The sequence below is a fragment of the Macaca fascicularis genome, chromosome 17 (genome assembly GCF_037993035.2).
Source record: "Macaca fascicularis isolate 582-1 chromosome 17, T2T-MFA8v1.1".
Taxonomy (NCBI): domain Eukaryota; kingdom Metazoa; phylum Chordata; class Mammalia; order Primates; family Cercopithecidae; genus Macaca; species Macaca fascicularis.
Genome location: NC_088391.1, coordinates 86,465,884 through 86,480,881, shown reverse-complemented (window position 1 = coordinate 86,480,881; position 14,998 = coordinate 86,465,884). Strand labels below are relative to the sequence as shown.

Sequence of the window (14,998 nt, the reverse complement as noted above, 5' to 3'; positions counted from 1 at the left end):
TAAATCTGAAAAATTATCTGAGTTTGGTGCTGAAGAAAAATCTGAATTAGAAGCAAGATTTGAATAATATTTAAAAGTTGAGCCAGGCACAGTGGCTCACACCTGCAATCCCAGCACTTTGGGAGGCTGAGGCAGGTGGATCACCTGAGGTCAGGAGTTTGAGACCAGCTTGGCCAAAACGGTGAAACCTTGTCTCTACTAAAAATACAAAAACTAGCTGAGTGTGGTGGCGCACGCCTGTAATCCCAGCTACTTGGGAGACTGAGGCAGGAGAATTGCTTGAACCTGGGAGATGGAGGTTGCAGTGAGCTGAGATCACACCACTGCACTCTAGCTTGGGCGGCAGAGTGAGACTCTATCTAAAAAATAATGTTGAAAACTACCCTATTTCATCTAGGTTCTCCTCAAAGATATATTTATGTCCCCCAATAAAATATTTACAAGTGTATTACTAGGAGGCTTTGTGATTCAGGTTCATGCAGTCGTCTCTATACATGACTTCTGAATAGTAACATAAAAAGAAAGGAAATCACAATGGAATTGTATGCTGATAACACGGCAGACTGATAATAGACACACCTCTCTTTGTGGTTCAAAGCAATAGCTGTTTCTATGTTTGATTTAGGGTTTGTGAAGAGTAAGAAAAAGATCTAAAGAACAAAGTTGATGTCATGTTTTTCCTGTATTATCGTAACTACCACACCTCTAGGATTTCTGGCATAAATCTTTCTGACAAACCACCATGCCCTATGTCAGCTGCCTCCCACCATACAATTCATCCATATATGTAATCCTATAGAGTTAAGCAATGTTTTATTTCCAATCAAAACACCATATGAAAGATTATATTGTAATTTTTTGACATGCTAAATAAAGCAGCCAATGAAATTTGGTTAAGCAACCTGAATGATACTCTGTTTATTCTTGAGTTTCTAGAGTTCATATACTGTAGAGGAGAAAAGCAAATAATAAAATTTTATTATTTCATATTAATTTCCAGATGTGATTGAGAGGATTCAACAAATTAAAGAATAGATATTATAGAACTGGGTATACTATAGGCATTTGCTAAATGTTGTTGAATTTTTTATTAGTCAAAAAAGGATATATGATTAATATTGGTAGAATGTTAAGCATGAACTCTCAAAAACAAACTGTAAATGTCTAATTTTTATTTGCTCTTTTGAATATAATCTTCTAACATGAAGAAGGAATGTCATATCCTTTCAAATTAAAATCTTATGAATATAAGGCTTTGTCAGTTTATACTTTAAACAATTAAATTAATCCTCAAGTAATTGCTTTTTTTGTCTTTTACAATCGATTGCATATATGCATATAAATGTTTATCACTAAATAATTTTTCTACAGATAGTTTGGAATCATGTAATATTAATATGAAATGAATAGAAAAACATATGAGCTAATAGAAAATATGAACTAATAGAAAAACATGCTGCATTTTCCTAAATATGAATTTTAGGCATGAAATTTATGAATTTTCCTAATTCATAAACGAACTAATAGAAAAAGCAAACTAATAGAAAAACATACTGCATTTTCCTAAATTCATAAATTTTATGAATTTGGGAAATTTTATGAATTTTGGAAAATGCAGTATTTTTTCTTTTAGTTTGTTTTGCTACCTGGAATAGGTGTATGGTAACTTCACTCACAAATTAGACTCACCAGTTTCTTATACTCTTTTTCCTAATGCCAATTACTTTTGACTTTCAAGACTCTTGTATTTCACTGGCTTAGGGAAAGTCAAGCTAAGCTCTAAGTGTTAAGTACCTCCACACTTCCACCTATTTTAAACGGCACCATTCTTTGTTACTTAGCACCTGAAAAGCTCTGGCTGACTCTCACTCTCAGGGCAGAAGACTTCTCAAAAGGGTGGATTTTATTTATTTATTTTATTTTTTGAGACAGAGTCTCGCTCTGAAGTTCAAGGCGCGATTTCGACTCACTGTTACCTCTGCCTCCCAGGTTCAAGCAATTCTCGTGCCTCAACCTCCCGAGTAGCTGGGGTTACAGGCATGCAACACCACCCTTGGCTAATTTTTATATTTTTAGTAGAGACAGGGTTTCAACACATTGGCCAGGCTGGTCTCAAACTCCTGACCTCAGGTGATCCATCTGCCTTGGCCTCCGGAAGTGTTGGGATTACAGGCATGAGCCGTCATGCCCAGCCTAAAGGGCAGATTTTAAATTTCCATATATACTGGTGTTTACTTTACCTCTCACTGGACAAATGTGAATGTGGGTTTGTACTATGATTTTTTTTTTTTTTTTGCTATGGTCATAACTTGTATTTGTTATTTATAGTATAATAATACATGTTATTATTATTTTTATTTTAGACAGAGTCTAGCGCTGTTGCCCAGGCTGGAGTGCAGTGGCACCATCTCAGCTCACTGCAACCTCTGCCTCCTGGGTTCAAGAGATTCTCCTGCCTCAGCCCCCCTAGTAGCTGTGATTACAGGCGTGTGCTACTATGCCCAGCTAATTTTTGTAGTTTTAGTACAGATGGGGTTTCACCATGTTGGCCAGGCTGGTCTTGAACTCCTGACCTCAAGTGATTCACCCGCCTTGGCTTCTATGTTCATAACTATGATTATGAACTTTAACTCTCATTTTTAAATTATTTAGTGAATGTAGCATACATATTTCCAGTGCAGTATTTTATTTCTGGCCAAACTGGGCCAAAGATGAACCACACTTGTGGATATACTTCAAAATCACATTGAATTTCAAAGTATGTACATTCATACTCTACATCACGTAATTCCATGTAGATGAAATAATGGTGTTTAAATGCTGTCACATTCTCCACCTGCCCTAACTCCTGTGGTTGCTGATATGGTTTGGATCTGTCTGCACCAAATCTCATGTAGAATTGTAATTCCCAGTATTGGAGGTAGGGCCTGATGGGAGGTGATTGGATCATGGAGGTAGATTTCTCATGAATGGTTTAGCACCATCCCCTTGGTGCTATTCTTGTGATAGTGAATGAGTTCTCATGAGATGTGGTCATTTAAAAGTGTATAGCACCTCCCACCTCACTCTCTTGCTCTTGCTCTGGCCATGTGCCCATGTGACATGCAAGCTTCCACTTCATCTTCCACAATTATTTTGAGTTTTCTGAGGCCTGCCCAGAAGCCAAGTAGATGCCAGCATCATGTTCCTGTACAGCTTGCAAAACCTAGCAATTAAACCTCTTATCTTTATACATCACCCAGTCTCTGTTATTTATAGCTATGTGAAAATGGACTAACACAGTTGTGAAGTAACAAACATAGAATACATTTTTACATATGAAAAACATAAGGTCAGTTCAGCCTTGGGAGTGTTACTGTTTGTTCTTAATCATTAAACTTGGGTGCAATGTATGGAAATAGCACTGGACTGGCATTTAAAGGACCTGCCATCTGTTCTAGCTGTCACTACCTTGCTGCTCATATTTACATGTGATTGGGCCCATTTTTCCCGTCTAAAAAGTGAGTGTGGAAAAAAAAGTGAGTGTGTCAAAAGGAGTCTCAAAAGCTCTGCCTAGCTCTAGTGATAGAGGAAGGAACTAAAAAATGCAATGGGAGAATATTGTTTCCTCCTCCCCTTCAGACAGTGCAAACAAAGCAAAAACAAGAAGGAATGGGGGAGACAAGGAAATAAACTAGAAAGAGAGGAAGGCTCAGACTCAGAGTGTGATGGGGTCATTGTACACATATGCAACTAGCAAGAGACAGAACCACGGAGAAATCTCTTTCTCACCACTCCAGAGATTTGCCCTTTAGTTCTCAAAGTTGGCTTAAGTTTTGCCCATACTTGCCCCAACTGCCCCAGTTTCTCCTAATTATGCTCACTTGCGTATAGTTGCCTCTTAATTAGAAGCAAAGAACAGTAACCTACAGCCTGGTCATTCTGAATTCCTCCCTGCCTCCAACAAGTGTTACAAAGGAAGGGCAGACGAGTTCTATTTATTTTCTGCACAGGTCTGATTTCCTTTACAACTATTCTCAGGCATTGGTGCCTATGTTTACTTTCATGGTTGGAATTAAGCATTTGTAGAAGGTTCCTCGGCAGGTTAATGACGGAGCCAGATTTAGCAAGCACAGCTGCTGAATTCTCAGTGTGGGCCCTGGGCCACTGGGCCATGTGGTCATTCCACCCGGTGTTCCAAGTTAGATACTTGTTAACTGCAAGCCATTTCCTAAGCCAGTAGTTGTGAACAAGCTTTATTAAACATGACACATCCACAAGAGCCGAACACCCAAACCTCAAAACTTGAAAAATACTACTTATCTCTTCCAGTTCTAAGCAAAAAGTATCACATAGTAGTAAACTGGTATCGTCAGTGTCAGTGGAAAAAAGCAATGTCTTCCCCCAGCCCCCAATAAAACTACACTCCCTATGTCAATTACTCAAGCTATTAAGTTAGACTAACAGGCTTGATCATATTTTACAGGTGACAAACGTAGCCAACGTTAAGAATTAACATTACTTCTCATTTTCCAGTCAGAGCCACTAGCTAGCATGCAATTTTTGTTTAGTTTTTTGTCTGATATTTTCAAAGAATGCATATATGCCAAGTATTTGCTATCTAACGCATATTAACAACTAAAAAGTGGTCTTTTGTAACTAATGTAAGCAGTTCTTAAAAGTAAACTTTTTTTTTTTTTTTTGAGACAGAGTCTGTCTCTGCTCTGCTGCCTAGGCTGTTGTACAGTGGTGCTATATTGGCACACTGCAACCTCCACATCCCAGACTCAAGCGATTCTCCTGCCTCAGTCCCCAGCAAGTAGCTGAGATTACAGGTGCATGCCACCCCGCCAGGCTAATTTTTGTATTTTTGACAGAGAAGGGGCTTCACCATGTTGCTCAGGCTGGTCTTGAACTCCTGACTTCAGGTGATCCTCCCACCTCGGCCTCCCAAAGTGCTGGTATTACAGGCATGAGCCACCTTGCCCAGCCAAAAGTAAACATGTGTTAAAGGGTCAAGATGATCTTTTGAAAGCTGAATAAAATACTGTACTCTATGGGATACTGCAAATTTCTATGGAAACGAGAATTATAACTATGGGAGCTGAAAATAATGAGTGCCTTCTTTATTCAACAGTTTTTCTAAAAAAAGGAATATGTAAGTGTTCTCAGGACAATATTCTGGAAAGGTAGAAAATACAGTTTCAATAAGAAATAAAGCCATCTTGTAGTTACCTTTTTATTACTAACTTACATTTATATATTATTCAAGCCCTTAAATGATGCAATAACTTTCTTCTAGCTGCACTTTTCTAATTGACTCCTTTAAAATTTTTATTATAAAATCAGATTCCTCTTCTAAGCAAATTAATTCAGAATGTGAATTTTACTCCAATGAATACAGCAAACCTTTTAGTCATGTACCAACTAAAAAATGATCATTGAGAGAAGGCATATTGAAACAATATTGTATTCCCACGTCTCAGTATAAATACTAAAGGTGAAAACAGGTTCAAAATTCAGTTGTAATGCCAGCATCCTCACGTTTTCTTCTGTGTTGTTTTAAGAGTCCAGTGACTTTGGTTCCTTTCTACCCTCTACTTTGACATTGCTGTCCTCAAACATTTGATCTGGTTTCTATTCTTGGAGAGTTATAAAATGTTTTAGAAATGTAACAAAGTTCAGCCGGGCGCGGTGGCTTACGCCTGTAATCCCAGCACTTTGGGAGGCCGAGGTGGGTGGATCACCTGAGGTCAGGACTTCAAGACCAGCCTGGCGAACATGGTGAAACCCCATCTCTAAAAAAACACAAAAATTAGCCGGGCATGATGGCGGGTGCCTGTAATCCCAGCTACTCAGGAGGTTGAGGCCAGAGAATCACTTGAACCCAGGAAGCGGAAGTTGCAGTGAGCCGAGATTGCACCATTGCACTGCAGCCTGAGCAACAGAGCGAGACTCCATCTCAAAAAAAAAAAAAAAAAAAAAGAAATGTTACGAAGTTCAGCATTATCAAACAACTTGGGTACTTAAAAATCGCCTTCTCTGTGGAGTCTACAGGAATGGAATCTAAGGTGTTAGGATTGTTGCCATAAGGTGGTACAGCAGAACAATGGTGTTGGCTATAGAAGCAGGCAGAGGAAGAGGAGGAGTCATGGCCTCAGAAATCCAGAAAACAAAATGTGATCCAGACTCTACCCTATAGAAGAAGAGATCAGATCTTATAGTCAGGAAAGGAGGAAGCTGGCCAAGATGCAGTGTGAGGATTTCAGAGCAAACACACACATTGACCTTGTAGCCGCATGGGTTGCATGATGAAGGTAGGTTTGGCCACTGACAAGTGGAAACCAATATGATGAATCAATTGATATCACTCTATCATCATATATGGAGAGGAGGTATGAATGCTCGTTGGTAATTCATAGAAACAGTTTGTTGGCTGCGTGCGGTGGCTCACACCTGTAATCCCAGCACTTTGGGAGGCTAAGGTGGGTGGATCATGAGGTCGGGAGTTCGAGACCAGCCTGGCCAATATAGTGAAACTAAAAATACAAAAAAAACTAGCTGGGCGTGGTGGTGGGCACCTGTAGTGCCAGCTACTCTGGAGGCTGAGGCAGGAGAATCGCCTGAACCCAGGAGGCGGAGGTTGCAGTAAGACAAGATTCTGCTACTGCACCCCAGCCTGGGCAATAGAGAGAGACTCGTCTCAAAAAAAAAAAGTCAATGGGTCACAGATTTGTAATCAAATGAAAGCTGGAAATAATGCTTGGCTCTTGTTGTCATGTTGGTTCTCTATCAAAATTTTCTGCAGATCTACTTGGCAATGTCGTTTTAGACTGGTACATATAAAGGGACTAAGAATTTAGCTCTGCATTTGCCCTCATTTAGTGCTGTTTGTATGCTGCCACTGGAGAATGTAGTTTTGGGTTCTAGTTGATAGCCACCAGTGCTAATCAATTGGCAGATAAAGTTTCAGGGATTCTCTACTTATAATTGGTTTCACTTTTAGGGTCTGGAAGCCAATCCGAATTACCCAGGTGAGTGAGTGTTACTCACGAGTAGTTCATGGCTACCGCACCCCAGCAAATTACCAAGCAGGTAGGTGTGATGAAAACCCTGGAATTTGGAATCCAAGCCAGTTACAGAAGCAAGAATAAGCACAGGACTTCAGATTTGGAAATGCCGTTCTGTGGAGTGAAGTTGTGCCCTAATCTATATATTTCAAGTGCAGAATTCGGTTAAATGAATTTCTGTTCAGTAACGGAGACTTGTGGTACATTACTACCATTCAAAAATGGTTTCCTGTTTGCACTTCCTTCCATTTGCACAGTTCATATTTGTGACACCCAGTTCTACTTCAGCACCACTTTGGCATATCGTCCCCATCAGAAAACGTACACAAATTATGGTGGGACTCAAGCTAAAGGAATAGCTGAGACCGGAATCCACTTGATTCCCTCTGTTCGCAATTCATACTGCCTCCTGTATGCAAGAAGAGCCGTGCACACTGGGCATTCATTGAATTATGAATGTTTCCAGTTCTGGCAACAAAACAAAAAACCAACACCCCCCCTGCTGAAACTGATTAGCTATTAACCAACCCCACACAAAGTCTGAATTATATTAACTTCATTAGGCATTCTTTAATCTGTGGTAGAATGGAAATACATCCTAAAATTAGAAGATTGTAAACAGAGAGGTTTTTTTTTTCTCCACCCACTTAATGTTTAATTTTAAAATATTCTATCTTAATTTGATTTGGCTACCCAGAATAGAAAAATGTTAGCTTCAACTTACTTCTTAACTTCAGCAAGGCTTAGCTCTTCTCTGAAACTCCTCTGAAGAAGCAAAAGGCTCTTAATTAGCACCCACACAACAGAACAGAATTCATATGCACATGCCGCAGGATTAGTGTTTCTGCATTAAATTACCGCAGCTGTGAAATGTAAATACCACTAGCAGCAAAGACATGTTGTAAAATACTGCACTATAGTTCATGAGAAATTTGCGCCCTCTTTCGGATAACGATTGTTAAGACATTTCAATGTGAACTTTTTAAAAAGGCATGTAGTTGTTTAAAAATAAACAGTTTTATTGTAAGGACTGTGGGAAAGGACGAGAAAGGACAGGTGTGAGGACATTGCAAAGCCAACATTAACCGAACTAGAAGGTGAAGATTTTGCAACTGTTACGCAAAGATGGCACTATGAAGGGCCTCAAATTAGGAATCTATCATTTTCTTTTAATCAAGATATGTTGGGAAACTGTGCCAATCATTACAAAGTAATGATTTTTAGGACCAATTTTCTCTAGAAAACAGTGGTCCAAGCTCATCTTCCTCTTGAGGCTGTAAGTTTTGTATGGGTAAGGATAAATTGTTCCGTGGGTGATTTTTCTTTTTTCTTTTTTTGAGACAGAGTCTTGCTCTGTCGCCCGGGCTGGAGTGCAGTGGCATGATCTCAGCTCACTGCAACCTCCACTTCCTGGGTTCAAGCGATTCTCCTGCCTCAGCCTACCGAGTAGCTGGGATTACAGGTGTGTGTCACCATGTCCAGCTAATTTTTGTATTTTTAGTAAAGACAGAGTTTCACCATGTGGCTAGGTTGGTCTTGAACTCCTGATCTCAGGTGATCTTTCTGCTTGGATGAAGCAGATATTAAGGACTGTTTTGGTTTTTTTTTCCAAATTAGGAAAATGCACAAATGCATTTAAAGATATCATGGGGGACATTTTAAACATATTCTTCATTTTTCTTTTTTAACTGACCATCTCAATAGACTTGTCTATTATAGTATCACAGTCTCTCTGTCCACCATCCATCTACTTCTCCATCCACTGCCATCTTTGCTATCTTTCCCTTTCCACTGAAACATCATAGGCAAAAGAGACAAGTGGTTTTGTGCTACCTGATTTAGTGAACAGACCCCATGCTTTATCTTGTTTTCTCTGTACCTTTTACATAGTTGCTCAGTTCCTTCTTTGTGCAATATTTTCTTCTTTTGACTTCCATAGCCTCATTCTTGCCTAGATTTCTCTGCCTGTTCCACAGTTCGTCTCCATGTTTCCTCATGGGCTGGTATCCCCAGCATTCTATACTTGGCACTAATCCCTTTTCACATCACGCTCTTTCCCTGAACCAACTGGTGGCTCCATAATGGGATTCTCTGACACAGAATCAGTTCTTCTGATTTCCAGGACCTGCCTATGGGACATCTTCTCCTTTCTCCGGGTGGCTCACAGGTCTAGAGACCTCAATTAGGTCTACAACTAAACCTCTCACCCCCACCTCCCCCACAGCTCCCTTCTGTATTTTCTCCACTGAACCATGAACCATATTTGTTTGTCTACCCACTCAGTCTGCCAAGCAAGTTATGAGTCTTCCTGAGTCATCTTGGATGGCTCTCTTCCCTCTGTACTCTTCATCACTCAATCTTGTTGACATTCTTTCTGAACTGCCATGAGTCATTCTCACCTCTCTAGGCCCACACTACTCTTGCCAGTTCAGACCCTCATCACCTCTTCCATCCACTACCCTGACTGGTCTTCCTGCCCCAGGGCTCACTCCTTCTAATATGACTCCCCAGCTGATTTTCCTAAAAGATAAGCCTGATTGTTTCTCTACCACTTTAAAACCTTTCACGGGCTCCTCACTACCTGCAGCATGAAATCCGCATATTTTATCATGACACGAAAGGTATCCCAGGATCTTCAGCCCATCTCCTGCCATGCCCCACCTTGGAATACTCTGCTGGATCACAGCAAGCACGCATGGCAGTGTTCTTCCACCCAGGATGTCTTTTTTGCTTAATTAGCCTGGAGAATTCCTTTTAATTACTTTTTAAACAAAACTCTTTCCTCCCCCAGTAGACCAGGCCTGAGAGTCACTCTCTCATTCTTGGTGGCATGCTTCCATTGCTGCATTTACTGCGCAGAATCGGAATTTCTATCCACGTCCCTGCTGAGCTGTGAGCGCTTTGAGAATAAACACAGATTCTTATTCACCCTCACTGCTGTTGTTACATTATAACCATGATTGGCTACCGTTTATTGAATGCCAGGAGAAAAAAAAACCCTGAAGTTTGGAGATATTAGGCAAATTGCTCAAAGATGTATTGCCATTTAGAGGCAGAGTTATAATTTAATCCCCCCCTTTTTTTTTTTAAATGATCCAAAACCCAAGTTCCTATCAAAATAATGCACTACAACTTAGAGGTTTCCTGGTAATACTCCTACTAATAGTAGTTATTATAACTATCACTGTGAATCATACATTATACTAAATGCTTTATATAATAATCAGTTTCTGAAGATGAAGAACTGATTTGGTTTTTCAAATTTTTAACAGTTTGATATAAAAAGTTATTTTTAAAAATGTAAAATAATTAAAGATATCTACTAAAGATACTCATAAATTTGACAGGAGTACAGTTAAGCTTAGGTGGACCAGATGACCCACAATATCCCTTCCCAATTATAAGATTTTATAATTCTACAAATATTTTTCCTCTTTTGATTTCAACAAATCTTTTCTTAAATTTATTTTATTAACATACTGTCCTGGCAGTAGCTTCATATGGTTATAACCATGTTTTCTTCTTTGTTTTCTTTCCTATTTAAAGGAAAAAAAAAACACCCAATGCTTTCTGTGTGTTTTCATATATAACCTTCTACATAGCAGATGCTGCTAAATTGCTGAGGATGTAATGAGAATTAAAAAGGAAATACAGTTCTTTTTCTCATGGAGCTGAAAATCTAGTAGGGGAGACACACATGACCCAAACGATCCCTCAGTGACCATGTAATTATAAACTGAATCAAATGCTGTCTAATAAAGGACTCCTGTACTCTGAAACGGTGTAACAAAGAAGGTGATCTCTGCTCTGGGTCAGGGAGCATGTCCCTGAGGAAACGGGTGGGGGCCGAGGCTTAGTGAACGAGGCAGAATACTCAAGCCTGGTGCCAGGGGGGAGAGTCCGGCAGACAGAGCCAGAAGTCTGGGTAGAAGGACCTGTGGTGGGAGCAAGAGAGAAGATCACAGTGGAGGGGAGAAGCAGGGTTGGGGCCTTGAAGGTGCTGCTGAGCATGTGGGTCCTCATCCTTACCCTGCATTACCCGCAGGCCTGACCTTTGCTTCGTTCTTCATGGCTGCCCAGTGAGAATGTGGCCCCTGCAGGTAAGATCTAACTAAGTCTTGGATGTCTCTGTATCCCACAGAGTAGGCAGATAGTAAAAGCTCAATGAATACTTCCTAATTTATTTGACCTACAGGTTTTCCCCTCCACCTTCTTATACCCATAGATTTACTAGAAGAGACTCAAGATACCAGTGTGATTTATTTTTTTAATGGATTGAACAAATTAGTAATTTATTATCAAATAGTCCCATTGGAAAATAATTCTGTCAAATGTATTATGGGAGTGTTATATCTAAAGATTATTGAAAACTGGTTCTTTCTTCTAAAAATCTACTTTCGTTTTCCCCAACATTTTCTCGTAAAACTTTATAAATATATAGCAATGTTGAATTTTACAGTAAACACCCCGTATATCATACCCAACCCCTACATTCTACCATAAACATTTTATTTGCTTTGCTCTCTCGCTCTCTGTCTCTCTTCTTCCCCCCTCCCTCCCTCTATCCATCGTTTTTTGCTTTTTTTTTTTTTTTTTGGAATATTTTAAAATAAATTGCAGGCCTCAGCACAATTTCTCCTAAATCCTTCAGCAAGCATATCACTAGCTATTTAATTTTTCTTTTGATGTAAAAATTACATAAAATGAAATGTATAAATCTTAAGTGTATATTCACTGACTTTTGACAAATGCGTACGTCTGTATAAATGAAACAAACACTTATCTTTCTAGAAAGTTCTCTCATACTCCTTACCAGTCGAACCCACTCCCCTCATTGTTCTTATGTTTTCCACAGTAGACTAGTTTTATCTATTCTAGAACTTTATCTAGATAGAATCAAATAGCATGTACTCTTTCGTATAAGGCTTCTTTCATTCAGTATATTTTAAGACTCATCTATGTTGATGCATATATAAGTAGTTCATGTCTTTTTTTTTTTTTTTTTTCTGAGTCGAGTTCCAGTATCTGAAGATATCACAGTTTGTTTATTCATTTTTCTGCAGATTAACATGTGAGCTATTCCCAGTTTTGGGTTTTGGGCAAATAAAGCTGCTATGAACATTCTTGTACAAGTTTTTTTGTGAACATGTCATCATGGGTAAATATCTAGGATCAGAATTACTGGGTGGGAGGGTAAGTGTATGTTTAGTTTTATAAGAAATAACCTGACCATTTTTCAAAGTGTACTATTTTACATTCCCACTAACCATATGTGAAACTTTCAGGTACTGTACATTCTTGCCAAGGTTTGATGTTATCAGTCTCTTATTTTAGCCATTCTTGTAGGTATTCAATGATATCTTATTGTGATTTTAATTTTCATTTCCCTGATAACTTCATGATGTTGAGCACTTTTTCGTGTGCTTATTACCCATTCAAATACCTTCTTTTGTGAAGTGCCTGTTCAAATTCTTTGCTCCTTTTCTATTGAGTTGTTTCTTTGTTATTATAGGAGCTCTTTCTATACCAGGCCTTTATCAGATATATTCTTAGTGAATGCATTCTCTCAGTGTGTGGCTTGCCTATTTTCTCAAAGGCATCTTTTGATGAGCAGAAGTTTTAAATGTTGATGAAGTCTAATATATAAAAAATTTTTTCTCTTATAGTTATTGCTTTTTTGTGACCTATCTTTTTTTTTTTTTTTTTTTTTTTTTTTGAGATGGAGTCTCGCTCTGTTCCCCAGGCTGGAGTGCAGTGGCATGATCTCGGCTCACTGCAAGCTCCGCCTCCTGGGTTCAAGCAATTCTCCTGCCTCAGCCTCCCAAGTAGCTGGGACTACAGGCGCCCACCACCACGCCTGGCTAATTTTTTGTATTTTTAATAGAGACAGGGTTTCACTGTGTTGGCCAGGCTGGTCTTGATCTCCTGACCTTGTGATCCGCCTGTCTTGGCCTCCCAAAGTGCTGGGATTACAGGCGTGAGCCACCGCGCCTGGCCTTTTATGACCTATCTTATGAAACCTTTGCCTACCCCCAAGTCATGATTCTCCTGTATTTTCATTTAAAACCCTTTGATTTTAGCTGTTTTTTATGTGGCCTGTGATCCATCTCTAACTATTGTTTGGTATGAATCAGGGGTTAGATTCATTTTTCCATATGGCTCTCTGGCTACTTTAGCACCATTTGTTTAAATTCCTGTTGGATTGTTTTGGTGCCTTTGTGGAAAATCAAATGCATGTGTAAGCGCAGATCTATTCCTCTATCTTTTTAAAAATGTAAATACTAGCTGGGCGCGGTGGCTCATGCCTGTAATCCCAGCACTTTGGGAGGCTGAGATGGGTGGCTCATGAGGTCAGGAGTTCGAGAGCAGCCTGGCCAACATAGTGAAACCCCATCTCTACTAAAAATACAAAAAAAAAAAAAATTAGCCAGGCATGGTGGTGGGTGCCTGTAGTCTCAGTTACTTGAGAGGCTGAGGCAGGAGAATCGCTTGAACCCAGGAGGTAGACGTTGCAGTGAGCTAAGATTGCGCCACTGCGCTCCAGCCTGGGTGACAGAGTGAGACTCCGTCTCAAAAAAAAAAAAAAAAAGGAAATACTGAGCAATCAACATCCAAAAGTTTCCTTCTTTTAATTTAAATTTTACATCCTGTCATCCTGTGATCTGGAGAAGAATTTAATAATGAGGATATAATGACTTTTGACTGCCTACTAGAAAAATTGATGCCCTATGACTTCTTTAAAATATGAATCCATTCTTTCTCTTTCAGCGATATAACTTTCATCTCGCTAATCAAATGCATTGGAATCCTTACTTGAAAATTAAGTTGGCCTTAAAAATGCAAAATAAAAAATTATGTTACTGCCATTATATCCTAATTTAAAGTCTACCATATTTTGTTATTTAAGAAAGATGATCAGCCAGGTGTGGTGGTTCACACCTGTCATCTCAGCACTTTGGGAGGCTGAGGTGGGCAGATCATGAGGTCAGGAGATTGAGACCATCCTGGCTAATATGGTGAAACCCCATCTTTACTAAAAATACAAAAAATAAGCCGGATGTGGTGGCACATGCCTGTAGTCCCAGCTACTCGGGAGACTGAGGCAGGAGAATCGCTTGAACCTGGGAGGCTGAGTGAGCCGAGATTGCACCACTGCACTCCAGCTTGGGTGACAGAGACTCCATTTCAAAAAAAAAAAAAAAAAAAGATCAGTTTCTTCTCATTGGAGTCTAATATGACTGAAGGGCTAGAGATGTTTCTAGGAAGGAACTCAGTATTAAACTTAGGTAAGTTAATTTCATCTTTTATTTTTTAATTGTAAAGAAAGAAAATAATTCTTAGACTGTTCCTATTATAATAAGATATTGTAAAGATCAGTGAATTTCAGGGCCATACTTTAGGAAAACATATGGATAAAATAAAAAATATAAGCACAAGGTAGTTGATGAACACAAGATGTTTTCCTTGAATGTCTATGTAGCAGGTATTTTTCTTTGTGTAAAAGCTTGTGACCATAGCATTAGCATTCTCCTTTATGAAATTTGGGATTTGAGCTCTTTGCCCTAATGAAGATAGACACACAGGGTCCTTTCGATGAGTATACTCAGGCAGGGAAGGGCAAAGACTGGTTCTAAGTCCTTCTTGGCAGCCTTCCCTGGGCTTGCCAACCCAGATGGATTTGCCTGCTCTTGAGTCCAGTAATTCAATAGCCTGTTTCCTTCCGGCAGGGATTGCCCAACCACTTACAACCTGCCATAAGTCTTTGTCTCATGCCACTCATAAATGTTGTGGTTTAAACACAAAGAATTTTAACATCTCTACATCCCAAAGTAAACAGCAGTTCTGGAAATGTCGCAGGACTTTCAGTGCACGGGAAATGGATTCTGTGAGATGGATTTAAATATCTCATGGTGCACTGTGGAAACTTTTTGAAGCTGCTCCCTCTCCCC

General features: G+C 39.4%; 1 protein-coding gene and 1 long non-coding RNA gene across 6 annotated transcripts in view; one reads left to right on the top strand and one right to left on the bottom strand.

Annotated features, from left to right (window-relative positions):
- Positions 1-14,998, bottom strand: part of CLDN10 (claudin 10) — a 206,593-nt gene that overhangs the window by 98,730 nt on the left and 92,865 nt on the right. The window contains exon 1 of one of the 5 annotated variants that reach the window (XM_074021282.1): positions 7,774-7,897. The exons of the other annotated variants lie outside the window; for them this stretch is intronic. The gene's annotated coding sequence lies outside the window, so the exon portion shown is untranslated. Of the gene's footprint in view, positions 1-7,773; positions 7,898-14,998 lie in introns of those variants that run through there. 5 annotated transcript variants of the gene reach the window in all.
- The window catches only part of LOC135968128 (uncharacterized), a 36,920-nt gene continuing 32,876 nt past the window's right edge, over positions 10,955-14,998 (top strand). Inside the window, exon 1 of the long non-coding RNA XR_010582640.2 lies at positions 10,955-11,149. This is a non-coding gene — a long non-coding RNA (uncharacterized lncRNA). The remainder of the gene's footprint in view (positions 11,150-14,998) is intronic.